We start from the raw sequence: 10,481 nt of genomic DNA, 5'->3' as shown, positions 1-10,481 counted from the left end.
AGCCGATGAAGGCTCAAGCACATGGAACCCAGCAGATGCATTTGGGCTCCTGGCTTTAACCTGGCCCAGCCCTGACTATTACAGGCATTTGAGGAGTCAATTAAGTGATTAAATGTCCCTTCATTTTTTTCTCCCCTCTCTCTCCATTTTGAATAAATTAAACAAATAAAATTTAATTTAGATAAACAACTGAATTATAAATTTATCTTTAATTCAGTTTTTCAGAAATGTTTGAAGTAATTTACGTGAATTGAGCCTTAAGAAATAGTTCTGTCTTGGTGGCATAGACTTGTAAATCATAGCATTATATGGAATGATGAAAAAAAGAGTACAAACTAAAATAAAGGATTATTGCATTCTGTGCAGCCAATATATCACAGAAGCAAAAAGAGGAGAAGATAGGCAGGAACAGTAAAAAATTTGGCAGGAAAATCAAGGTGATTTTTAGGAGTGGAAAAGGAAAAAATTGTCAAGAGGAGATAATGAATAATCAAGTCCTAAGTGTGTGAATTTCCTTTCCTTTTCTTTTCTCTCTTTTTATTTTCCACAATGAAGTTATCAGTGTCATCCTTCTTGCCACAAACTGCTGTGAAACTGGTCGAGATATACAAAGCAATTGTTTTCAGACAATGGAATTTAGGCAATGTTGGATGTTGGTGCCTGATAAAGAGAAATACATGAGATCAACTTCTTGGTCATTCTGTCTTTCCTTGTGGAAGCAAAGGAAAGGGAAGGTCAAGTTGATAACAGTGCCTAGTTGAGCTATTAGGCATGGATCAATGCTCAAAGTTGTTGAGGTAGCTCGAATTTGTGGATCAGAGTAATGAAGAGGGAATTGCTACACAGAGAAAGAGGTCCAGATATCTGTACAGGAATATCGTAAGTTCTTAGTCGAATACTAAGCTTGTTCTCTACTCAAAACCCCATAGGGCCTTGGGAATTCCAGAAGATGCAGAGTTGACTTTGTAAGCATTCTGAATGGAGTGAACTCAGACATTCACTGGTGTTTTCAGCAAAGATGACAGAAAACTATGCATTAGCAATAAACTATCCAAATCCTATAGAAAAGGCTAGTTTAAATGAAGCTTGAAGACAGTCTTGTAAAAGTCAAGTTAATACCAGGATGGGTGTTTGGTGAAGTAGTTAAAACGTCACTTGGATACCTACATCCCACATCCCATATCTCATATCCCTGAGTTTCATACCTAACTCCACCTTCAATTCCAGCTTCCTTCTTTTGTGTATTCTAGAGATAGAAGGTAATGCATCAAATGGTTATGCTCCTGCCACTTGCTTTTTTTTTTTTTTTACTAATTATATAAATTTTTGATGATAGTTGATTAGGGTGATAAGGGCCAAGGGCTACAGGAATGTGGGTGAGATCACCATTTCCACATTCTCTTTTTTTATCCCTTCCTGTTCCAGGAGGAAGTCGGTTGGGGCTAGTAAACAAGCAGAAAAGTCAGACCCAGTCTCCCAAATCTTCCATGTGTACCTGGATGTGCTGTCACTGCTCCATCTAAGACACTGAGGAGGCCTGGCTCTTATACTTGCACTCCACAGTCAGACCATAGAACCTGCAATTCTCTTCATGAATGGGATTATGAGTCCAGAGATTCAGATGGGGAGATTCCCAAAGAAACTTTGAGGTGATCCCAGAGCTGGTTCTTATGTGTGCATGCCAGTTCAGGGTCCGGAAGATTCCGTTGCCAAATCAGCTTATGCACACAATGGTGGTTGCAGTTGCTGGGTCAGTTCTGTTTCCAGCCCTGTCTTCCACATGAACCGATGGGTGTTGGAATTCAGCCTGATACTGCCCTCCACATGCAAACCCTCATGCAAACCAGTGGGAGCTGCAGCCTGGTCAGAGTGATCCACAACAATCACCACCAGGCCTGCCCCCTGTCCTAGTTCCCATGCTTTCCAGTTTGTACAGCAGACTAGTCTAGTCTGTCCCACATCCCATTCAGCTCTCCTACATGTCAATAGACATTGAAGCCTAGTTCAACCCAAACAGTCCCACTATCCAGTCCACACACATGCTGGTGGTTGCCACTCACTGTCTAGCCATGCCTGCTGCAGTCCTGGTTCCTTTACTCTCCAGTGGGAGTGCTAGTCCAACAGTGAGCTGACCACTATTTCCTATGGGCCCACTCCCACTCCTGGATCATGAACTCTCCAGGTGGTTCTGCTGTTTGACTTGACAGAATTAACCCTATTGTGTCACCATCTGCCAGCTGATGCTGTGGTAAAGCCCAAACAACCCTCACCCACTTTGATTTATGCTTGCACCAACAGGAACAGCCAGCCAAGCCTGGCTTTTCTCTGATCTAGTTCACATGAAGCTGAGGTGCTCTGCTTAGTATAGTCTGCCCCTATCCCAACTCACACTGTCCAGTGGGAGTGGTGGTCCAGCAGGGGAGCCCTCCAATTCCCCCCTACCAGCTTGGTCCTCTCCCTTCCTGGTTCTCACATGGCCCACCTCACCTCAACATTTGCCAGTGGATGCTGTGGCCGGGCCTGGCCTGGCCCAGCCCACACCCAATTCCAGCTCACATTGGTGGGGGTTACAGACTAGCCCAGCCCAGCAGGCACCCAGTCCCAGCCCTTATGTGTGCTGGTATGTGTTATGACTGAGCCTGGCCTGATCCACTCTCTCTCTCCTGGTATTCAGATAGACCAGCGGGCAATGTGAACTGGTTCAGCCTGGTCCATGCCCACCTATGCCAAATGTATGCCAGTAGGTACCTTTCCCTGGCCTGGTCTGGGTTGCTCCCTATTGTGGTTCTTGAACTCACCTGCAAGGACTCTGTCCCAAAGGAGGAGTTTCCCAAGCTCCTCCATCAGAACCTCTCCCAGTGTTAGATCTTGTGCATACCAGTGGGTCAGTGGGCCAACCCTACTTAGTGCACCTCCTGTCCTGGCAGGAACAATGGCCTTTTCTGACTGGCTTTTAAGCCATTCTGGTCCTTACTGTTGGTTGTTTCAGCCCAGCCCAGGCTGGTCCACACCCACACACAGCTCACACATTGCTCAGTAGGAGAAGAGACCTAGCCTTATGTGTCCTGTACCTGCAGTTGGTGCTGGAGTCTAGCCCAGTCTGGCACATCTCAGCCCTAATCCACACTTGTGCCAAGGAACACTGCAACCACATCCAGAGCAGAACACAGCTCCCACTCTGGCACCTGCACTCACCAGTGGGAACTGCAACCCAGCCAGGGTGTCCCATTCGCTTCCGAACCTGGCCTTTTCCCAGCCATAGCTCATGCATGTGCCAGTGGTTGCTCTGACCCAGCTTGACATAACCCCTCACCTCTCTTCGCCTTTGCCTAAGATGCTGTAACCTGCCATAATCTGACCTGCCCCCATACTGATTCTTGCTAGTGGGTGTTGGAACGTGGCCCTGCTCAGTCTGTTCCCATCCCTGGCTCATGCAAACCAGTAGGTTTAAGAGCCTAACTCAGCATGACCTGTGTTCCAGCCTGACTTTTGTTCTTACTGGTGAGCTAAGGTTGCTAGACCCTGTCTGATTCTCCTACTTCCATAACCAAATCATACATTAGCCAGCCGTTGGAGCTACTTTGCCCAGCTTACATGATCTGCAGGCCTGGACCATGTTATCAGCAGAGAGAGTTATTATCTACTGGGGGAGTTTTCCCAAGTTCCCCCACTTGACCATCTTCCTCACCCAGATCTCATAAATGCCAGCTGGTGTTAAGCCAGTGCCCACCATAGTCTACCCTTCCTCTTGACCTTATATGAACTGGTGAATGTTGTGACCCAGCCTGCCCGACACCCTGTTAGAATGCACATGCAGGTGCTGCAGCCTGGACCTGCCCAGACTGTTCTTGGTCCCTGTACCTGTGAGTGATGGCAGGTTCCATAGTGACATTTAGCTCAGCCCATCCCCACCCCAATTCTTGAGCTAAGCAGCAGATCTTGTATTTCCACAGGGTTGGGCCACACATCCCCGACAGAATCTATCCCTGGACCTGTTCTCTTGTGTGCTGGTTAGTGTCATGACCCTGCCTAATGTGATCATTCCCTGATCTGACATTGTCAGTTACTTAGATCTAGCCCTGCTAGACAGACCCCCCAGACTTATTTTTCAAATGGACTGGCGTGTGGTGGTCAACATTGTTCAGTGGTAACAAGCTCTACTCAGGACTCCCATATCGACTGGTATATCAGCCTGACACAAAGAGATCTTAGGGTCTCTTCTTCAAGCCACCTGGTCTTAGTACCCTTGCTTATCTTCAAGTAAAGTGACCCTGTTGTTGGGAGTCCCTCAGGATTGATTCCTCACCAACATGCACAGTTGCCTCATTCATGGATGTGCCTAGGCAGCAGTTCCACATGCCTAAAACCCCAGAGCCATTATCTGCTGCTTTCCATGTGTTAGAACGGAGCTGGATCAGAAGTAAAGCATCAAGGGAGAATCAAGATGGCAGAATAGGGTAAGGACACGTTTAAACGGACAGAGAAGCATTTAACCAGAATGAAGCAGAGAGGACATATTTCAGGAAATACGAAAGGACAGAACAACAGCAGAGGGGTACCTGGAGACTGACAGACACAGGAAAGCAGCAGGCACAGCAGTGTGGTGTTGCAGTGAATGAACTCCAGCACGGCGATCTAAACTCCACCAGCAGCCGGAACTCCACCAGCAACCAGGTGGGAAGGGACTTTCACTAGGAGCTTGGGAGGTGAACCAAGACAAAGAACTGTCCGTCCTGCTGGTTCGTTTGATTTCACCAGGAGCAGAGACAGAGCAGCAGGTCCCAGGTGGGTCGTGCGAGAACAGTGAGGATTTCATAGCCCAGTCAGTCCCCTAGAGCTGAATTGGGCGCCATTTTGCCTAAGGAGGAAACGGCAAGGGAAAGGACTGAGCATGCTCTGAGAGGGAGTGAGCTAATTTCTGACTTGGTGAACTGCAACGACGTGGCATTCTACAGGTTCCATCCAGGGCAGGTATGGGTAATCCTCGGATCTGTCAGCCAGCAGATCAAGAACTGTTGTGGTAGCACGTTGGGCACCATTTTGCGTACTGTGGCAAAAGCTTTGGGACTGCAGGGGGCAACAGTGAACTGCGCATGTTCTGAGCTCGCAAGAACTCGCTGAGGTCTCGCAGGAAAACAATACAGACTGTGGCATCTTACCAGTCAAAACAGGTCCGTGTGCCACCCTGACCTAGCAGCCAACAAGTTCTGACAAGATCAGCACCACCAACAACCTAACTAGATAGGACACCTGGTGTCTCTTTAATCCTGGAACCCACTCCAAGCAGAAGAGAAAGACAGGTTGCAGAGACAACAGTGCAGCCTCAGCACGGTATCACAGGAGGTGGAGAGTGGTGAGCCAAGAGCTGGGCTGTGGAGACCACGGTGGATATCTGACATAAGAAGCCAGACCTGGAACTCACTGGAGGTTGTGGCACAAGTAGCTGCAAGCAAAAAGTTGTGTACCAACTGCAATAAGTAAAATCGCATTGTAGACCTGTGGGTGACACAGCTTAGAAACCTGTCCCAAGAAGACTCTGCTAACCAGAAGTACAATGATCAAGAGCAAAAGAAGAGACAAAGGCACAATGAATATTACTGAAAACTCCCCATGCAAAGGAGCAAAACCCTATGCCAACCTCAGAGTTAACTGAGGAAGACATTGAGAAAATGGGGCACACAGAATCCATAAGACTCATTTTAAAGATTCTGGTAAAAAATGAGAAGTTCATGCAAGAGTTCAAAGAATTTAAGGAAGCCATAAAGGAAATCAAGGCTGATATATCAGAAATTAAGAACACAGTAGACCAAATTACAAGTACAGTGGAGAGTCTCCAAAATAGAATGAAGCAAGCAGAAGAAAAAATCTCAGAATTGGCAGATATCTCCTGTCACCAGAGGGAAGCAAACAAAAAGTTGGAAGCAGAGCTGGATCAGGCCAAAAAAAGTATTCAAGAATTGAAAGACACTATTAAGAGGCCAAATATAAGAGTTATGTGAGTCCCGGAAGGTGCAGAAAGAGAAGCTGAGTTTGCAAATGTACTTAAGGAAATAATCAAGGAAAATTTCCCTAATCTGGAGAAAGAATTGGGAAACAAGATCCAGGAGGGACACAGAACTCCTAACAGGCTTGATCAAAAGAGATCTTCACCAAGACATATGATTATCAAGCTCTCTTCAATTGAACATAAGGAAAAGATCCTTAAATGTGCACAACATCAATTGACATATAAAGGAATGCCAATTAAGCTCACAGATCTCTCACAGGAAACTCTACAGGCCAGAAGAGAATGGAGTGACATATTCCAGATTCTAAAAGAAAAAAATTGTCGGCCTAGGATAACATACCCTGCAAAGCTTTCTTTTGTCTTTGAAAATGAAATCAAATTCTTCCATAGTAAAGAAAAGCTAAAAGAATTTGCCTCTTCCAAACCTGCTCTACAAATGATACTTCAAGATGTTCTCTTGACAGAGAAGAGGAATAGCACCTACCAAAACCAAAGGCAAACGGGAAGAACATCCCAGTAAAATGACAAGAGAAGACTAAAACAATGAACAACCCATTCCTAAAATGACAGGACCAAAGTACCACCCATGTATATTTAACTCTAAATGTAAATTGCTTAAGCTCAATCAAACATCATAGATTAGTAGACTGGATTAAAAAACAAAACCCATCTGTTTATCGTCGGGAGGAGACACACTCCAACAAAGATCAGCGGAAATTATATCACATGGGTTATGTTGTTTTCTGTTGGTTTCTTCTCTTCAAAACACTTTCTTCTGATTAAATCATTTAATGACTCGTAGATCATGCAGTGGCATCATTTTCTTCAAGAAGGTTCTTGATTTTCACTTCTTCAGCTACATGTTGGACATTTAATAGCATGTTGTTTAACTTCTTGGTGTTGTTAATTTCTTTTTTCTTCCGGAAGTTGATTTTGTTTTGTGGCTCTTCATTTAAGGGAAGGTAAAGTAGTTGTGTAATGGAGACTGTCATATCTAGTAACATGTCATTTAACTTCATGGCATTGTAAATTTCTATTTTTCTTTCTATTGTTGATTCTGTATCATGACTTTTCATTTAAGGGAATGTACAGTAGTTATGTAATGGAGACTAACAACCAGATGTGAGGATGCAGTGTGGTATGCATCTCTGTTTCCAGACAAAGATGGACTTACAGTGAAACTGTTTATATTATATTTTGACAATAGGATTCTGGACTCTCTGCCATTGTCCATGCCTGCAATGATGAACATATGACTGTGTATGAAGAACTATATATTAATAATGATATAAAGGAACTGGGGGGGAGGGAATTGGGGAGGGGATAGGGGAATATGGAACTGTATCGTAAAATGATAGCAATAATAATAAAATGTGGGGGAAAAAAAAAGAAGTAAAGCATCAGGAACTCCGACAGAAATTCCTATAAGGGATTTGGGAGTCTGAAGCAGCAGCTTAACCTACTGAGCCATGGCACTTTGCCATAAGCATCTTTTTTTTTTTAATAAAGTATAATTTGAAGAGGTGTATTTCCTTTTAGAAAGTAATATATAAGACATTTGGAGGCTAGCTCACCAAGGGGAATGCTGATAATTAAGTTTGAATTGTCCGTAATTCTAATTTCATCTCCAGAAAGCAAAATTTAAGATTATGCAATGAGTCTTTACTTGAAGAAAGAATTTTGCTACTTCTCAAGGTCATCTGGCCATTGACTTAATAATATATGACATGAGAGATTACTCTTTTGTAATCACATTACATTTTGGATTGTTACTTTTTTATGTAGAAAAGTGAGATGGTTTTAAATCTCCAAGAGTTGTATTCAAGGGCAGGCATATGGCCAGGTGTTAAGATGCTCACATCTCACATCAGAGTATTGGAGTTTAATGCTCAGCTGTGCCTCCTGACTCCGACTTCCTGATAACACAGGTTTCGGGAGCCAGCAAGGACGGCTCAAATGACTGGGCTCCTGTTGCTGATGTGGGAGACATGGACTGGTTTCCTGGCTCAGGTTCAACTTTGCCTCAGTGTGGCTGCTGTGAGCCTTTGAAGAGGAACCAATGACTAGAATCATGAACACACCCCCCTCTCTCTCTCTCTCTGTGACTTTGGAGGTGCTGCCTGTGTGGTATATCCCAGTAGAGTGCACAACTCATGACCATTTTTTTATGGCTGGGTGCTATTCATGACTGTTTCTTTACTTCATGAGCTTTATGACACCTTTCATTTAGACAGGTCCTTATCCCTGTGATTACTGTGTGTCAGGTTGATTCTGCAGCTGGCCTTCTAGCTGTTCATTAGCCTGAGCTCCCAAGCAGCAGACACAGTTGATTGTTGAAGCTGTGGTGTAGTTAGGCTAACTAATCTGGTGGTATCCAAAGGACTTCTGGTATATGGAAATATTTTTCAGGGCCATCATGGTTGAATGACAAAGTAGGCCTCAACTTGGAAGTTTGGCATCCCACATGGGCACTGATTCATGTCCTGCCTGTTCTGCTTCCAATCCCACTCCCTGCTACTTACACCTAGAGAAGCAGTGGAAGATGCCCTAGATGCTTACACCCCTCAACCTACTTGGAAGACCCAGTAGAAGCCCTGGTTTCCACCTGGCCCAGCTTTGGCTGTTGCAACCGCTTAGGGAGGGGATCAGCAGACAAAAAATTTCTTTCTACTTTTGCCTTGTGCCTTTCCCTCTCTGTAACTCTGCCTTTCAAGTAAATAAAATAAATGTTTAAAAACATTTTTTTTTGCTTGAATTAAAATGCAGAAAAAGCAGAAACCCAAGCTGTGAGACGGGTCTGTGAATAGCTTTTGTTCTTTTATGCAGAATGTCCTCAATGATAGCACCTGCAAAAAGACAGGCACATTCTAACAGTTTCATAATAGAAGTGTTTATGCAAAGTGGTGGCAGGAAAACAAAACAGTTTTATCTCTCCCTGATTATTATTGGTTGATGACATTCCTGTGAGGGTTTTTGGCATTAAGATACCACATTTAATTCCTGTTTTTGTAGACAATATTTTTGTGGCTCAATCTAATAGAGACTGGACAACTTCTGTTCTAAGAGACAGGTTATTATTGTTGTTGTCATTTTATGACACAATCTATAGGCTCTGGAATTACCGAATTTCCCTCCCCCACAATTAATTTCCCCTCTAGTACTACAATGGGTGGTCCTTCATAATCACTCATGAGTCCATCTTGCTGTTATTAAGGCCTTCTGGGCATGGACAATGCTCTAGAGTCCAGCAACCTGCTCTTACGATAATTTCAGCTGTTTTACAGGGACTCCATCTTTGGTCTGGATGAATAGAGAACTACTGCACTTTGTCTCCACATCTGAACATATCAGTCCTCAGTACACTTCCATTGTACATCCCTTAAATACAAAGCCAGTGAACACAGTCCACAACAGGGAGAAAAAGAGCAAATTCATCAACATGAAGTTAACGAACATGCTACAAAAATACCCAAGTGTAGCTGGAATGATTAAAAATAAAATTAAAAACCTTCTTGTAGAAATTGATGCTACATGACCCATGTAGCTCTGAAGAAATTACAATTAAAATTAGAACATCATTACCTATGAGATGTAGCAAAACAGTGTTGAAAGGGACATTTGCAATCTCAGGTGTTTACAAGCAATCAGACCAAGAGACAGGTGTATGTTAATCAATTCTCACTATACCATTGTGAGTCTGCTACAAATATTTGAAGTTAATACACATATAATCTAAAAATTGAAGTGCAAAATGCATGATTTGTCCTATTCTCCTTGCTGTTTGTTCAGTGTCATTACTCTCCTGTTCACAAAGAGAATATATATTCTAAACCCAGAATATTTGACAGTTGTATTCATCCAGCCCCTTGAGAATGAAACAAGCAAAAACACTCAGTCTGCTTATTTAGTTTTGCTGAGGACATTTTTAGATCCTTCTAATGATAATTTACCTTTGTAGCTGACCCTTTGTGGATTGCTTTCTGTTCTGCAGGAAAGATAATTCCATTCCAGGAATCTATTAGAGGTATTGAAATATCTTTCCCTCTCTCTTCCTCCACATCTCTTCATGTGCAGTTTCATTTTTACAAAAAGGGAGCTCTGGAATCTTTGGCTGATATGTCCTAGTAGGAATTGTTTCAAATAAAAAGCAAGAACTGCTTTCAACACAAGCTTAAAACTGCATTCAAGCAAATTGAATTTTTGGTCGCTGCTTATAGGTAAAGGTAAACACGTGTAATTGACTCATGCTTATTAAAATGCACTTGCATTCAAGTGTCCTTATAAATTAGTGCTTCTAGATGGAGTTAAATTATATTGACAGAAAACATCCACTTCTTCACATTTTCAAATTCCCAGAAGGTTTCAGAACTTATCTTCTGCATGGTTGCTTTTTTTGGAAAAACGAAAAAAAAAAAAAAAGTAATTCAACCAAAGGTGATCTTGTTTTTCCTTTATACTCTAAGCCAGAAGCAAT

This window comes from Ochotona curzoniae, unplaced genomic scaffold (genome assembly GCF_017591425.1).
Source record: "Ochotona curzoniae isolate NIBS_2020 unplaced genomic scaffold, NIBS_Ocur_1.0 contig_4612, whole genome shotgun sequence".
NCBI lineage: Eukaryota > Metazoa > Chordata > Mammalia > Lagomorpha > Ochotonidae > Ochotona > Ochotona curzoniae.
This window is presented reverse-complemented; position numbering follows the sequence as displayed.